Below are 16,738 nucleotides of genomic sequence, written 5' to 3'. Positions count from 1 at the left end.
CCAGGAACCTCCTCCTGGTCTCCCATGTGGATTCAGAGGCCCAAGCACTTGGGCCGTCTTCTACTGCTTTCCCAGGCAATAGCAGAGAGCTGGACTGAAAGAGGAGCAACCGGTACTAGAATCAGTGCCCATATGGGATGCCGGCACCGCAGGTGGAGGATTAACCTAGCGTGCCATTGTGCCGGCCCCTAAATGCATTAATATATTAAAATATGAGCTATATAAAATGAAACAAAAAGTCTACAAAAGTAATTTAAAATACTAATAAAATATAATTTTGTTGCTAATTTTTTTGCTAAATATTTTATTTTTACTTAGAGCTGCAACTTTTTTTAAATTTTTAAATTTTTATTTTTTGACAGAGAGGACAGTGAGAGAGAGAGATAGAGAAAAAGATCTTCCTTTTCCGTTGGTTCATCCCCCAATGGCCACTGCAGCCGGCGCACTGCGCTGATCCAAAGCCAGGAGCCAGGTACTTCTCCTGGTCTCCCATGGGGTGCAGGGCCCAAGCACCTGGGCCATCCTCCACTGCACTCCCAGGCCACAGCAGAGAGCTGGCCTGGAAGAGGAGCAACCTGGACAGAACCCAGCATCCCGACCGGGACTAGAACCCAGTGTGCTGGCGCCGCAGGTAGAAGATTAGCCTATTGAGCTGCAAAGCCAGCCATGCAACTCTTTTTATATCACTCAAGCTTGTTGTCATTTATATTATATTATCTATTATTAAAATTTTACATTTTCTATTCTGTATTTTAGGTGGTTTCATCTGATATTTTTCTCACTCACTCGATGGTTATTATACAAATATATGTGGATTTGGAAATTAATTGAACTAAAAATTTTAATTACTTAAATGAGTAGCCAAAGAAAGGTAGAGAAAAAAAGTCCATAATAAAAATAAATATGTTATTTAGAACTATGTAATGGTTTATGGTCTAGCATGTGGTGTTTTGTATTTGTTGCTGTTATTTATTTTCAATCAAAAGGTCAAGGGTTAGTACAGAATTTGCATATGACATTATTTACTTCTTGATATATCTTGAAGTGAAAATAGAGGCATCACATCATTTGGAGACTCATTCCTATATAGAACTAAACATGTAAGATACAATGTTCCCTGGTAAAAGAAGATATATAGCATTTGCAGCCTTATTATTAAAAATCAGTGAAAGTCACAGGGAAATAAAAGAAAACAGATTTAATAAAACCTTAGAATGATTTTGAAATATTATCATTTGATTCTTTTGTCTTTATGTCTCCTGAAAAGAAGCAAAAGTTTAGCCTAAGTATGCATTATTCCATAGTGATTATCTTCCTAGAAATCTCCCTAAATGATTTGTTCTCTGACTGAAATTTCAAACACAGTGCTGCTTCTAGGGAATAAGGGCTATACTGAACGTTCCTTAAAGTCTTGTATTAAGAGCACACAGGCTGCATTCATATACTTGTTGGAATAGCTCTGTGGAGTTTTGAAAATACTTCTAGTGAAGAAAGGATACTGTGAATATAACAGATTATGTTTCCATGACAACTGTGACTTCCCTATTTCTAGGATATTTTGCATTTATACTTTCAGCCTCCAGGTTGTATTGCCATTTTTTTCCTCCTAATCTGATACACTTATGAAAATGCTGACTAAAGTATAATGAGAAAAAATATTCATAGCATTTTTAAAATATTACCCCACAATAAAAAGAAACTTTAAAGAAAAAATGCTGATGCCAACAAATACTGAATTTCCCATAATATCATAAGTGTGTGTGTCCATATAAGAAATGTTATTAACAATACTCACTTTTGTTAAAAATTTGAATCATAAGAAACAAAGGCAACTGAAAAATAATCTCTCATGCAAATATGATAAAATAACACAAGAAAGAATTTTGTATTCAACCAATAGATTATCTCATTTCATTATAAATTAATTTATGTATGTATCTACATATACACATTATATAGTTATACTGAAATATCTGAGAAAGTTCTATATATAGCTCATATTTAAAACATACATTGTAAAATTAGCAGTTCAAATTGTTGGTGTGGATTGAGGAAGGAAAAGACAAAATATCACTCTTCTACAAAGTATTATATTTAATGACAAGTATCTCCAGGCTGAGAAAGTTTAATAATTTAATTAATTTGATAATGTTAATAATTGCTAGATAATAGAAAATCAGAATATGAATCTTTATGTATTCTATTTGGAAATTATTCCAAATTACATTGGTTACTCTGTTTTTCAGTAGTTATGTTATTAGTATTTTAGAATTAACCTAATAACTTTTGCTATAGACATTTTTTAAGGTTGTTTGATAATAACTTCAAGAACAAAAATCTTACCACATGGAAGTCTAAGCTCACACATGAGTAACATACTTATTTTTCACAAAAATACATAAATAATATGTTAGGGATGCTTTAAAATCATCATTAGTTATCATTAGTTATTCCATTATGGGTTTAAAGACTTATTTACTTATTTATTATTTATTTGAAAGGCATAATTAGGGAGGTGTTTAGAGAGAGAATGAGACTGTATCTTCCATCTTCTGTTCACTTCCCAAATAGCTTCAACAGCCAGGGCCAGTTCTTGGATGTTTAGGGCTAAAACTTCAATTCAAAAATCACATTCAGAGTTGGTGATGCGGTACCTCAGGCATCCCATGTGGGTGCTGGTTTGAGTCCTGGCTGCCCCCTTTATGATCCAACTCCCTCCTGGTGAGCCTTAGAAAGTTGTATAAGATGACCCACATGCTTGAGCCCCTGGCACTCACAAGGGAGGCTCTGATGAAGTTATGGACTCCCAGCTTCAGCCTGGCACAGTCCTAGCTGTTACAGCTATCTGAGGAGTGAACCAATGGATGAAAACCATCTGTTTTTCCCTCTTTCTCTGTAACTCTGCCTTTGGAACAAGTAAGTAAGTCTTTAAAAAACAGAATCTGGGGCCAGCGCTGTGGCATAGCAGATAAAGCCACCGACTGCAGGGCCAGCACCCCATTTATGTGCTGGTTAGAGTCCTGGCTGCTGCACTTCTGATCTCACTCTCTGCTATGGCTTAGGAATGTCCCAGGTCCTTAGGTCCCTCCACCCATGTGAGAGACCCAGAAAAAGCTCCTGGCTCCTGGCTTTGGATAGGCACAGATTCGGCTGTTGCGGCCATCTCTCTCTCTCGCTCTGCCTCTCTGTAACTCTGCCTTTCAAATAAATAAATAAATCTTTAAAAAAAAAAAAACAGAGTCAAATAATGGATTAATGGTCTAAACTTTAAGCAGAAGTCTCCATATAAATGTTTATTTTCATATAAATAAAGTATCTTTCTATCAATCTTTCTCTTCCACTCATTACTCTCTCTCATTCAGTGTTGGGGTTAGGCATATACACAGACACATATTTCATACATTTTTAACTAAAACATTCTGAAGATCAACATGTATCATAAAGTGGATATACTCTTGAAGTATCAGGTCCTGTGTGCTTAATCAGGAAGAATGAAATAATTAAGAAATACGCTACCACTATTACAGCTCCACATTTAATACATAGCAATTATACATCACATGGTGAGTTAGTTGTGGTGTATTGGTAATATCACTTTTCACAGGTGAAATAAAGATATTCAGAAAAGATAATTTATTCTAGGCCACACAATTTTTAAGTTGCAGATTCAACAATTTGGGCACTGATGTAGCTGATTTATTTTCCCCAAGTGAGTTGAATTGAATCATTATACTGAGATAAGAACAGTCAAGAGTGTCAGCTCTTTATATATATATATATTTGTATATATATATATACATATATGTGTCTATACATATATGTAATGTATGTAATATAAAACCTTAGATGCACAGATTGCTCTGTTGAGAAATGTACTTGGTTCTCTCACATGAGAGTCACACCAATGCTAAGCTGTTGTTATCTTCCCCATCTCCATGTCATATTTTAGGAGACTGTGGCTTTCAGTGGTTGGAATTTGTGACTAGGGTGACATGTGTAGTGAGTCGTGATGTACAGATACAAAGTCAGATAATTGGCTTCAGAATATGTTCTACAGATGGCAATAAATATTGTTAGTAAGATGTGATCTTTGCAGTGAGTGCCTGATGCATCATCTACACTTTGCTTCTCAACCTCTGTATGATTTTAGATAAGTTATTTCATTAGCCAGAGAAATAAAACCAATAAGATGTATATGCATAGAATTAAATATATTATAAGGATTTGGATCATATGATTATGATATTTTGGCGAGTGTTAGAAAATTTTCTATTAGAACCCAAAAGCTGTGCCCTGCAGAACCAAGAGTAGTCGGTGCTAAAGGTTCAGTTTGGAATCTCTCTGCTGGAAAAATCCCTCTTGGGACAAGGTGAACTTTTATATGTAACTGCCATATCATGGCAATATCCTTTACTCAAAGTCCACCAATTATTTGCCTCTTCTACTGTATCACTATTTCAGTTCTATTTACAGCTAAATAATACGTCATTGTATATGTATTGCATAATATATTTATGAATCCATTTGTGGAATGAAATTTCACATGTTTCTACCAACTGGTCAACCAATTGTGACAAGTGTTACAATAAACATGTCTTATTACATCATTCCATTTTATATTATTGTCAAAAAAAAACATCTGAGGCTGGGTAACTCTTAAAGAGATTTATTTGGCACCCAATTCTGGTGTTTGGAGAGCCCAAAACTTTTTGTGGCAATACCATGAAAAGGCCCTTCTGGTTCTCCAATATGGGTCAGGTAATCAGATATATTCAGAGGAGGCCAAGCCTGTGGAATGGCTTTGCTTTCTGACAACCTACTTTGAACAAATGCACTCCTGTGAGACCAAATCCATTCCACAAGACCATCATTAATCTTTTCACAAGTTGAGGCTCCAGTGACATAATTGTCTTCCAATAGGTATCACATCATATAGGTTTTACGAACCCCCTTCCCCACCACACACACATTTTGGACCAGGTTTCCAGCACTTGAACCTCAGGCTAAGAAATCATATCCAAGCCCTAGCAAATATATACCAATGTTTCTATCACTACTTGTTTAAAATTTGCTTTGGAAAGAACTAGAAGTATAAATTCTGACACTTAAGACTATATGTTTAACTTTTTGAGCAACCACTAAACTATTTTTTCAGAGTGGGTTGGTGTATCATTTTACATTCCTACCCACAATGCTGCAGTGTTTCAGTTTCTCTACACTCTCACCAACATCTGTTGTTTTCCATACTCGGAAATAATGGCTTTTCATCAAGAACCTCCATCTCCTAATCCCCAAAATCTGTGTCACATTACCTGGCTAAAGAGGTATTACATTTAATTAAATTAAGGAAATAAATATGGAAAACTTCTGGATTATCTACGTGGGTATAATGTAATCACATGGGCCCTGTAACAGAATTGGAGAAGAACATATGAGGACAAAAATCTGATTATTCAAACCAGAGTGTCAAAGATGATAAACAGCTGGTTTTGAAGGTGGGAAAGTGTACCCTAAACCAAGGAATGCAGACTGCCTCTAAAAATCTTGAAGCAGCAACCGAATGCATTTCCCCTAGAGCCTCCCAAAGGCACAACCCTGCCAACAGCTTGATTTTAGCCCACAAAGACCCCTTTCAGACTTCTGACCTTGAAAATCATAATTGATCTGTGTTATGCGAGTAATTTTGAAGAGGCCCTTAGAGATTGATACATGTTACACTTCAGATACTAACTGCAAAAAAACTAAAAACACGAAAATTTTGAAAAGAGCCAGACAAAGGAAAAGAATTACCTATATAAAAATTAGAAGAGTTACAGTTACAGGGACCTTATCTTCAAATATCATGCAAGCAAAAAGATAATTAAATGAAATATTTCAAGTATTAAAATAATAGGTCCAACTAGCTACTGTCGCTCCCCCTCTTCGCAGAGGAACGACACAAGACCCTGCGCTGTTCTTTTGTCTGCTCGGCCCTTCCCGGGTTTGCTACTGGTCCTTCCCGGGTTGGCTGCTGGTTCTTCCCGGGTTGGCTACCGTCCCTTCCACCTCCGTGGAAGGGCGGTTCCCCCTGCCACTTTCCCCACTTCCGTGGGGGAGCGGCACACCGCCAGCCGGCTCTCTCGGGGGCTGCACAGGTGTTCCTTCAGATAGATGTTCCTGGTGCATGTTGTCTCTCTCCTCCTTTATAGTCCTCTTCCACCAATCCCAACTCTGCTACCCACACGCTGAGTACACTGCTCTCCTCCAATCAGGAGCAAGTCCTGCTGTTTATTGGTTGAACTGGAGGCAGCTGTGTAGAAGCTGTTTCCTCCTCTCCCAGCGCCATATTGTGGGAGAGCAGATGCATAAAATAAGTCTTAATTCGAGTAACAGTCTAGTCTCAGTTGCTCCCCACATCTACTAATTTAGAACTCAATGTTCGATAAAACTATCCTCAATAATTGAAGATGAAGGGGTAATGATTGGATGCAGCAATTAAGATGCTGCTTCAGCTGCCCTCGTCCCATGAGAGAGTGCCAATGCTTGTGCCCTAATTGTAGACCCTGATTCCAACTTCCTGCTAATGCAGACCTGAGACGCAGCAGCAGGTGATCATTCAGTTGACGGGGTTTCAGACACCACTTGGGAAATCTGGATTGAGTTTCCAGCCCATGGCTTCAGCCTGTTCCAATCCTGGTTTTTTTGTCATTTGAAGAGAGTGAACCAGTGAGAATGGGAGTGGTCTTTCTCTCTATCCCTCCCTCCCTCCCTCTCTTGCTTGCTCTCTGGCTCTCTCACTCTCTTGCTTTATTTCTCAGAATTAAAAAAAATAATTTTGAAAATTAAGGATAATGTGTTTACCAAATAAAAACTAAGGAAATACAATGCCAGTAGGTTCTCCCTACAGTGAATATTAGGTTTTTAAGGAGAAAGAAAATTGCACATGCCAGAAACAAAGATCTCATAAATAAGGAAAAGTATCAATGAAGGGACATATTAAAGCAGCACAAACTGTTTTACTGTACTTGTTAATTGTTCCAAAGTATATCTGGGTTTATGGTAATAATAAATATAGGGTTATTGTAAAATACAGACAGGTGAAATGAATAGTATCATAAAGTAGAGAGGAGAGGAACAGGCAATACCACATTGCTGGCAGGTACACATAAGCAGCATAGCATTATTTAAAGTGGAATTAATAATAGTAATGCATGTATAATGTAAACTTTTCAGCAACCCCTGAAATGAAAAGGAAGTACAATAAATGCACAAAGAGAGGAGATAAAGTAGAATCTAGTGTCATATAACATACTCAGTTAAAACCATCCCCGGAGAAAGAGAAGTAAAAGGGGACAAAGGAATGATCCTCAGTGGAGTCGTGATCCTCTGTGTCATCGCAGGACAGCAACTAGAACACACTTTCTCTGGGTACCAGCCAACCTGGAGGCAAGCACAGATGTGGCCACAGTAAGTGTTCCTCAGTGGTTTCTACCAATTTCATTAATCATAACAAGTCACTCCGATCTAGGAAGGAATCAGTGAGATCAAGAGTGTTTGGGCAAAATAAGTTTTTTCACACACACACACACACACACAAAAGTAAAAGCTCCCCTTTAATAAATAGTAGCACCTTAAGAGATTGTATTTGTTTGCATTTTTGCTGGTCATACACCTTGTATTGTCTACCTTAGATTTGACCTTATGAGAGGAAAAAAGAGGCTGACTTTTTATGGAAATAATGTCTAGTTCCTCCATTTAAATTTTATATTGGTAAAAATATGACATCATGTATGCATATAAATGAACCGACACTGTTCATAGAAGTTAAAAGAGGAAAAATTGGTGGGAGAAGTGAATCATAACATGACACACAGGATGGATCTGTTAAACTAAAAGAATTATTCATGAAGAAAATCGTTTAATTTCAATAAAAGATCACAGTTCACGTAGATGTATGTTTTGGAATTTTACTCATATATATATATTTGAAAATTTACTTAGGATTATTACTGAACACATAAAAATTAGGAAATTCTCACCACATTTTATTTGAAAATATTTAATTAGTATTATCAAAAAATTAGTTAAGGGGCCAGCGCCGTGGCTCACTTGGTTAATCCTCCACCTGCGGCGCTGGCATCCCATATGGGCTCTGGGTTCTAGTCCCGGTTGCTCCTCTTTCAGTCCAGCTCTCTGCTGTGGCCCGGGAAGGCAGTGGAGGATGGCCCAAGTGCTTGGGCCCCTGCACCTGAATGGGAGACCAGGAAGAAGCACCTGGTTCCTGGCTTCAGATCGGCGTAGTTCCGAACCTAGCAGCCATTTGGGGGCTGAATCAACAAAAGGAAGACCTTTGTCTCTCTCTCACTGTCTGTAACTCTACCTGTCAAATCAATAAAAAAAATTTTTTTTTAAATTATTTAAGTAGATCCTGATAACAAATGATTGTTTACTCACTGGGTGAGCTCTCTGAAAGATTCAAGTAGGATTGAAATAATTTAGTCTTAACCTGAAATTTCATTTAAGACTCACTGGTATTTAAAATTGAGTTAATTGTCTAATATTGGTTATTTAATAGAGATAACTTCAGTTGTTTCTCAATGGCTCTTACTTTGATGCATGTAATTTTACTTATAATTTCAGATGTTCATATGCTGATATATTCATTTTTAAAGTTATTTATTTATTTGAAAGACAGTTACAGAGAGGCAGAGAGAGATAGAGATCTTCCATCCACTGGTTCACTTCCCAGATGGCCCAAACGGCTGGAGATGTGCAGATCTGAAGCCAGGAGCCTGGAGCTTCTTCTGGATCTCCAACATGGGTACAGGGGCCCAAGGTCTTGGGCCATCTTCCACTGCTTTCCCAGGCCACAGCAGAGAGCTGGATCGGAAGTGAAGCAGCCAGGACTTGAGCCCTTCCCCATATGGGATGCCGGCACTGCACACAGTGGCTTCACTCACTACACCACAGAGCCGGCCCTGATGTATTCATTTTATAAATATGAAACACATTTTGTTTTATTTTTAGTATCTTTGAAAGAGCATTTTAAAGGGAGTATATTGGATCCTGGGCATTTGGCTCAGTGGCACTGATTGGTATGCCTCCAAAACATACAGGCACTCCTGATTTCAAGTCCTAGCTCTGCTTCTAATTCCAGCTTTGTGTCAATGCACCTTGGGAAACAATAGATGATGCCTCTATTAGGTGGATCCCTTCCAGGCTCATGGGAGACCCAATGGAGTTCTGCACTCCTGACTTTGGCCTGGCCCAGCTCTGGTTGTTATAGGTTATATCTATTTGGAGAATGAACCTACAGATGGAAGATTCTCATATTCATTCTCTCTCTCTCTCTCTCTGCCCCCACCCCGTCAATAAAATACAACTTCCTTTTTTTTTTTTTTTTTTTGCCATGACAAATTATGTTAGTTTACTGGATTTGCGATAACCAAGTGCCCCAGACAGGATGAACATAAATTTACTGTCCCATAATTCTGAAGCGGCTTGGTCTAGGATCAGCGTGTCAGCGGGATTGCTCTATTTTCCCTTGCTTCTCAAGCTTTACTGGCATGATTCATCCTTTTTCATCTTTTCATTCATCTTCACTTTGCTTGCTCCCTGTATTAGTACTCAAATTTTCCCAGTTAATAAGAAGAATAATCATATTGAAGTAGGGTAAGTCCCACATGACCACAGCTTAACCATTACATGTGCAGCAACTCTGTTTCCAAATGAAGCCTTAGTCTGAGGTACTCAGTGTTTTAGACTTCAGAATGCACGGATTGTTTCCCCCTCAAAAGTCTTATGGTGAAGTCATAACACTCAGTACCTTAGTATGTGAGTGCATTAGGACATAAGAGCTTAACAATGGTAAATTAAGTTAAAATGAAGTCATTTGAGTGGGCTCCAATTCTATCTGATTTGTATTCTAATGAGAAGAAGCAGATTAGATTTCAGTCTTGCACAGAGGAAGACCAAATGAGGAGGCAGGGAGAAGATAGACATCTAAAAGAGAGGCCTCCAAAGAGTAACACTGCTGACATGGTCCAAAACCTAGATCCCAGATTTCAGCCTAGAGAATTGTTGCTTAAAATTGTTGTTTAAACCACCCACTATATGGCACTTTGTTGTTGCAGTTCTAGCCAAATAATTAATACTCAAATATGCAGTTTGGAAGACATAATTCATCCCAGGATACAATTCAATTTCTCTGTTTTTCATTCAGTATCATTGTTGTTTATTTCAACTATTCCCTTTGATTATGGTTAACACAAATTTGACATTTAACTCAATTCGCTCACAGCGTTTCTTAAAGTTTTTTAAAAATATATTTGAAATACATGATGACAGACAGAGAAGGAGAGAAAGATATCTTCCATCTGCTGGTTTACTTTCCAAATGACCACATCAGCTGGGGCTGGCCTGGAATTCCAACCGGGTCTCCCATGTAGGTGGCAGGGCCCCAGGCACTTTCGAGTTCTGCTGCTGTTTACTCAGGCATATTAGCAGGGAGCAAGATCTGCAAGGGGAGCACCTGGGACTCTAACCTGCACTCTGGGATGCAGTGTCACAGATGGCAGCTTAACCTGGTACACCACTAACCCTACTCACATCATTTTTAATATTTAAGATTTTTTTTTAATTTGAGCCATGTCACGGATCCATATGAAGAAAGCTGAAGGGTATTTAAACAACAAACAATTCTCTTATTGCAATTTGATTCAGAAGGCAAACAACAGAACCAGTTATGACAATTTTTGCAAATACATGTAAAGTCAATATAATGGAGACCTCCCAAGAATTAAACATTTGCAACAACTTTACCTATTATTTCTGCAATTAAACTTGAAATATTCAGAAATCAAATATTCCTTAGCAAAGGATGCTGAAGAATGTGATCAAGATTTTTTAGGAAAACTAGATTACCTCTCTTCATTTTCCAACCAAAAGACTGTAGCCTTTTGTCTTAAATGATAAAATCTATTAATTTTTTACATTTGTCCATTAGAAGATGGAATAATCTATTTTTCTCCTAAAGGAAAGTAATAGAAAAATTTAACAACTTTTACAAAATATGAATATTTCAATGACCAGAGTTTTTTTAGTAATTTTTTTTAATAATTTTTTTTTTTAGTTAGAGACAGAGAGAAAGGTCTTTCTCCCTTTGGTTCACCCCCCAAAATGGCTGCTACAGCCGGCGCGCTGTGCTGATCCAAAGCCAGGAGCCAGGTGCTTCCTCCTGTGTCACTCCCCCATTCCCGGAGGAATGACACTAAACCCTGCGCTGTTCTTTTGTCTACTCGGCCCTTCCCGGGTTTGCTGCTGGTCCTTCCCAGGTTGGCTGCCGACCCTCCACCTCCGTGGAGGGGCGGCTCCCCCTGCCACTTTCCCCGCTTCCGCGGAGGAGCGGCACACCGCTGTCTGGCTCTCTCGGTGGCTGCTCAGGTGTTCCTTCAGATGTTCCTGGTGCATGTTGTCTCTCTCCTCTTTTATAGTCCTCTTCCACCAATCCATGCTCTGCTGCCCACACGCCGAGCACGCTGCTCTCCTCCAATCAGGAGCAGGATCAGCTCCTGCAGCTTATCAGTCAAATCGGCGAGAGGAAGCTGCGTAGAAGTTTACTCCTCCCCAGCGCCATATTGTGGGAGAGCAGATGCATAGAATAAGTCTTAATTCCAGTAATTTAGTCTAGTCTCAGTTGCTCCCCATACTCCTGGTCTCCCAAGTGGGTGTAGAGCTCAAGCACCTGGCCAGAGCAGAGAGCTGGACTGGAAGAAGAGCAACTGGGACAGAACCCGCACCCCAACTGGGACTAGAACCTGGGGTGCCGGTGCTGCAGGCAGAGGATTAGCCTAGTAACCCATGGCACCGGCCTTAGTAATTTCAAAATCTATAACATCCACATTTATTTTTGATTTATTATTTTAAATATACTTGTTTTTCAAACACCAACTATACGTGTATTTAAAGCACTGGTTCATATACTTGGTTATATATGAGAATCTGTTGTAGAATTTATACAAAAAAGTGATGACTATCAAGAATCCTGATGAACTAATCTGGGGAAAACCAGGCCAATTTTTTTTTAAGATTGATTGATTTAGTTAGTTGAAATGCAGAGTGACAGGGAGAGACAGAGAGAGAGAGAGAGAGAGAGAGATTCCATCTGCTAGTTTGCTCCTCAAATGTCCACAGTAGGTAGTCCTAGCCCAGGCTGAAGCCAGTAGCCAGGAACTCTTGAGTATCCTATGTGAGCGGCAGGAACTCAAGTACTTGAGCAGAGAGCTGGATCTGAAGTAAACTAGCCTTCTTATGAGCAAGGGCTTTACCTGCTGTGCCACAGTGTTTACTCCCAGCAGAGAATTTTTTTAAATGACTTCAGAGGATTGTGGCAATGCTTAAGAACCAGTCCCAAAGGATTCTTTTGATGAAAGAAAACTAAACACATCCAGGAGATGAAGATATTTGATTTAGGAGACAACTTCACAATTCATAGCAACAGAATCTTTCTAGAATTTTAGTTATGTAATGACTAATAAAATGTGCTACATTTGATTACAGGCATGTGATTAAGTCAAAAGGATTTTTGTTATGATTTCTTCTGTGCTTTAATGTTTATGGTGTCTATATGATTTTATTTCCTTTATAGGAATTATTTTAATGCATAAAAGGAAGATGTTACATATGAAATGAAGAATAGCTTTTGAATGACCACAATTATACAAACTTTCATTCATATATTTCATTTTTTTTTTTGCAATGGTGGTTTCCACACATCCAAACACCAATTACTGAAAGCTTCGAATTTCCGACTTTAAGATGAACAAAGTATTTTGAATAGATACATCTGCTCAAATCTCACAGATGGCCTTTTGTGCTTTTGTTCTGAGTTCTTTATAATTACAAGTGACACTGTTCTTCTTTGAGAGCTAGTGTGAATGTATTCTTAAAACATTGTATTTCAACTAGATTTCAAACATGTTCAACAAGGTTTGAGGTAAAAGCTATAATCATATCCTCTGTATATGTAGCTTTAGGACTAAGATTATTCCCTCTGACTTTTTCTACTGCCTGCTGCTGAAACATTTCCATTATGTATTTTTATATACTGGTAGAAACACTGTTCACCAGGGCAAGGGCAACAGTGTAAGACCATTTGTGTCACTCATGTTTAGGTCTTATTTCTTTATATGAGATATTGAGATAATTATGCTTATTATTTTTTAAATATCTACTTCACAGTTTTTAGAATAATGAAGGACAAAGAGGATAGAAAGGTTTACATTCATTGTCATGTTTCTTTTATTTTTTTGTTTATCTGAACTTCAATATCTGGTTGTAATTCATCAGCAAGTTTGTTATAAGCGTTGTGCATAGTCTACTACTTCTAAATAAGTATTGTCCTTAGGGGTTGAATGATAGATGATTAAGTTGCATTCAAATACCATTGTATTTTGTAAAATAAATACATTCTACTAATGTCTGATCAATAATAAAAACCAAGATTCTGAAAACATTTACTATCAACTTAAATGGTCAAAATGATGATATACCTATGTTTATTTAATCCTCACGGGGATATGATACAGTCAATAAAATTATCACAAGTAAATTAGTAAGAACAGAAACCTACAGAATGAAGTGCTTTGCAATCAACCTCATAGAAATAATGAGAGCCTAGAATTGGAGCCCCACTAACCATTATAAAAGCTCGCATTCCCACCCCCTGTGCTGGACAAATGGAGAAAACTGCAAAACAAATGTTTGAAAGCACTACACAAAAAGGATTTCTGCTTCCATAATGAAAGAATATGTATTCAGCTTCAGCTGTGAACAAACAGAAAAACTGAGAAAGCATTAAAGAGAAAGAAATCCTTCCTAAAAGCATCAGTGAATATGGTAGCATTGTAACCCATAAAACTAATGTAGAATGAATGCATCATAATGAATGCAAAAAGGATTTAAGCTACAATCATTTGAGTGCTATGGTAAATTGTATCAATGTTTTCACGGCTTTCTGTCACATATTGAAAAAAGATTAACTCATCTGTTCTTGAAGTTACCAATAGTCAAAATTATACATGTTGGATATACTTCATGCTTGACAAAACATCTTCACATCATATTTTATGTCCTTTTTTAAACAAAAAAAGGCTAAATTAGAAAACCGAAACTCAGAATTTCTATGTGATGTTTAGAGCTAAATACAATAAGAATTTCATTCAAATTTGGATTTGATTTCCTGTTTCCCTATGCCACTTTATAGGAAGGATTATGAGTTGTTATATAGGAATTACCTTAAAGATCACAAAATCCTAATGTCCAAAATAAATTTGAAAATGTTTTATATTCCTGAGAATTTCATGTTGTCATGGGCATAAGATGGAATATATTGATAATATTCTTTTGGAAAGCAATTTGGAAAAAAAAATAACATGGAATTCATTAATTTAGTTAAAAATGATATTTATTCCATCATTATCAAAGCTGTAATCATGATACTGAAAAATGGAACAATATAAAAATAGAGAATTATTAAATCAACCTTAATATCTCTGAAAGATAGCACATTATGCAGCCACTTAAGAGTGCCTTTTTTTTTTTTCTTTTGCCAAGGAAATGGGTTTATTAAGAGAAATACAAAGTCGTGTTGTCTTTATGTGTCCTGTGAGCTCTGAATTGTAGACTTTAGTCTACAGATGGACTTTGGTTCCTAATAGATGCAAATTCAAATATTTGAATTTTCTGCATCTAAAGCCAACTTGCAGCTCTAAGAAAATGGCAATCATTTGTCTACTAATATGCATATCAAAAACTTAAACAAATGGACATTTAAAAATAATATTTTTCACTGAAAGAAAAGTAATTCTGCCTGTCTAATCCAGTAATTCATATAGTTTAGTGATTTGCTTGTCAATAATGAACATATTGCCCTAATTCATTACTGTAATACTTCATTTTCATTAAGACATCTGCCAACTCTCCAAAAAACCTTTTCCATTTGAGACTTGACTTATAACTGTAGAGTCCCTTGGGGGAGGTTCAATATTATTCTAATCAATTTTATCCACAATGCAGAATATGGATGATTATATCACAATGTAATTTCCAAAGTCACCCTCTCACATTAGTTATTTGTGAAGAGGAGAGACACTATTGATGTCTCCAGAACACATTTTATTTATTTCTTTACTTTTTTTCCCCAGAAACCTTTCATTTAAGGTATACAAACTTCATGCATTTCACAAACACAACTTTAGGAACATAGTGATTCTTCCAGCCCTCTCACCCTCACTCCCACCCTTTTTCCTCCTCCCTCTCCTATTAGATTCTTATTATTTTTTTTTTTTTTTACTAAGATCTATGTTCACTTAACATTATACACATAAGATTAATTCTATACTTAGGAAACAGTTCATCAAATAGTACAAAAAAATAAAAAAAAAAAAACCTGTTCCTCAACAGTCAAGAGGCCAGGGCTATTCAAAGTCATTACATCTCAAAGAGTCAATTTTACATCTATAGATTACCTTTTAGGTGTTCTATTAATTACCGTAGGTCAGGGAAAACAGGTGGTATTTGTCCTTTTGTGACTGGCTTATTTCACTAAGTATAATGTTTTCCATTTGTATATATTTTGTCACAAATGACAGGATTTCAATTATTTTACCAGTGTGTAGTATCCCATGGTGTACACATGCCATAATTTCTTTATCCAGTCTTCAGTCGATGGGCACTTGGGTTGATTCCATGGCTTAGCTATCATGAATTGAGCTGCAATAAACATGGAAGTACAGATAACTCTTTCATATGCTGATTTCATTTCCCTTAGGTAAATTCCCAGGAGTAGGATGGCTGGGTCATATGGTAGGTCTATATTCAGATTTCTAGGTATCTCCATACTGTCTCCCACAGTGGCTTTACCAGTTTACATTCCCACCAGCGGTGGATTAGGGTACCTTTCCCCCACATCCTCACAAGCATTTGTTGTTTGTTGATTTCTCTATGAAAGTTATTCTAACAGGGGTGAAATGAAACCTCATTTTGGTTTTTATTTATGGCTAGTGATCCTGAGCATTGTTTTAAGTGTCTGTTGGCCATCTGAATTTCCTCTATTGAAAAATATCTGTTTAAGTCCTTTGCCCATTTCTTATTGGGCTGTTTGTTTTGTTGTTTTTGAATTTATTGAGCTCTTTATAGATTCTAAAATTTAATCCTTTTTCACTTCAATAGTTTGCAAATAATTTCTCCCATTCTATCAGTTGTCTTTTCACTTCCTGTTTCTTTACCACACAAAGCTTCTTAATTTGATGTAATCCCATTTGTCAATTTTGTCTTTCATTGCCTACGTCTCTGAGTTCTTTTACAAGAACTCTTTGCCTATGCCAATGTCTTACAGGGTTTCCCTGAAGTTTTCTAATAATTTGATGGTATCAGGTCATAGATTTATGTCTTTGATCCATTTTGAGTGGATATTTTTGTAAGATGTAAGGTAGGGGTCTTGCTTCATATTTCTGCATATGAAGATATTGTTTTCTCAGCACCATTTATTGGAGAGACTGTCCTTGCTCCAGGGATTGATTGTAGCTACTTTGTCAAAGATAAGTTGGTTGTAGATACATGGCTTGATTTCTGGAGTTTCTATTCTGTAACATTTGTCTATCCATCTGTTGTGTTAGTAGCAGGCTGTTTTGATTATAAGTGCTCTGTAGTATGTCTTGAAATCTGCTATTAGTATTGTCATACCTCTGGCTTTGTTTTT

Source organism: Oryctolagus cuniculus, chromosome 14 (genome assembly GCF_051225735.1).
Source record: "Oryctolagus cuniculus isolate XC-2025 breed Fujian yellow rabbit chromosome 14, ASM5122573v1, whole genome shotgun sequence".
Classification (NCBI taxonomy): Eukaryota; Metazoa; Chordata; class Mammalia; order Lagomorpha; family Leporidae; genus Oryctolagus; species Oryctolagus cuniculus.
This window is presented reverse-complemented; position numbering follows the sequence as displayed.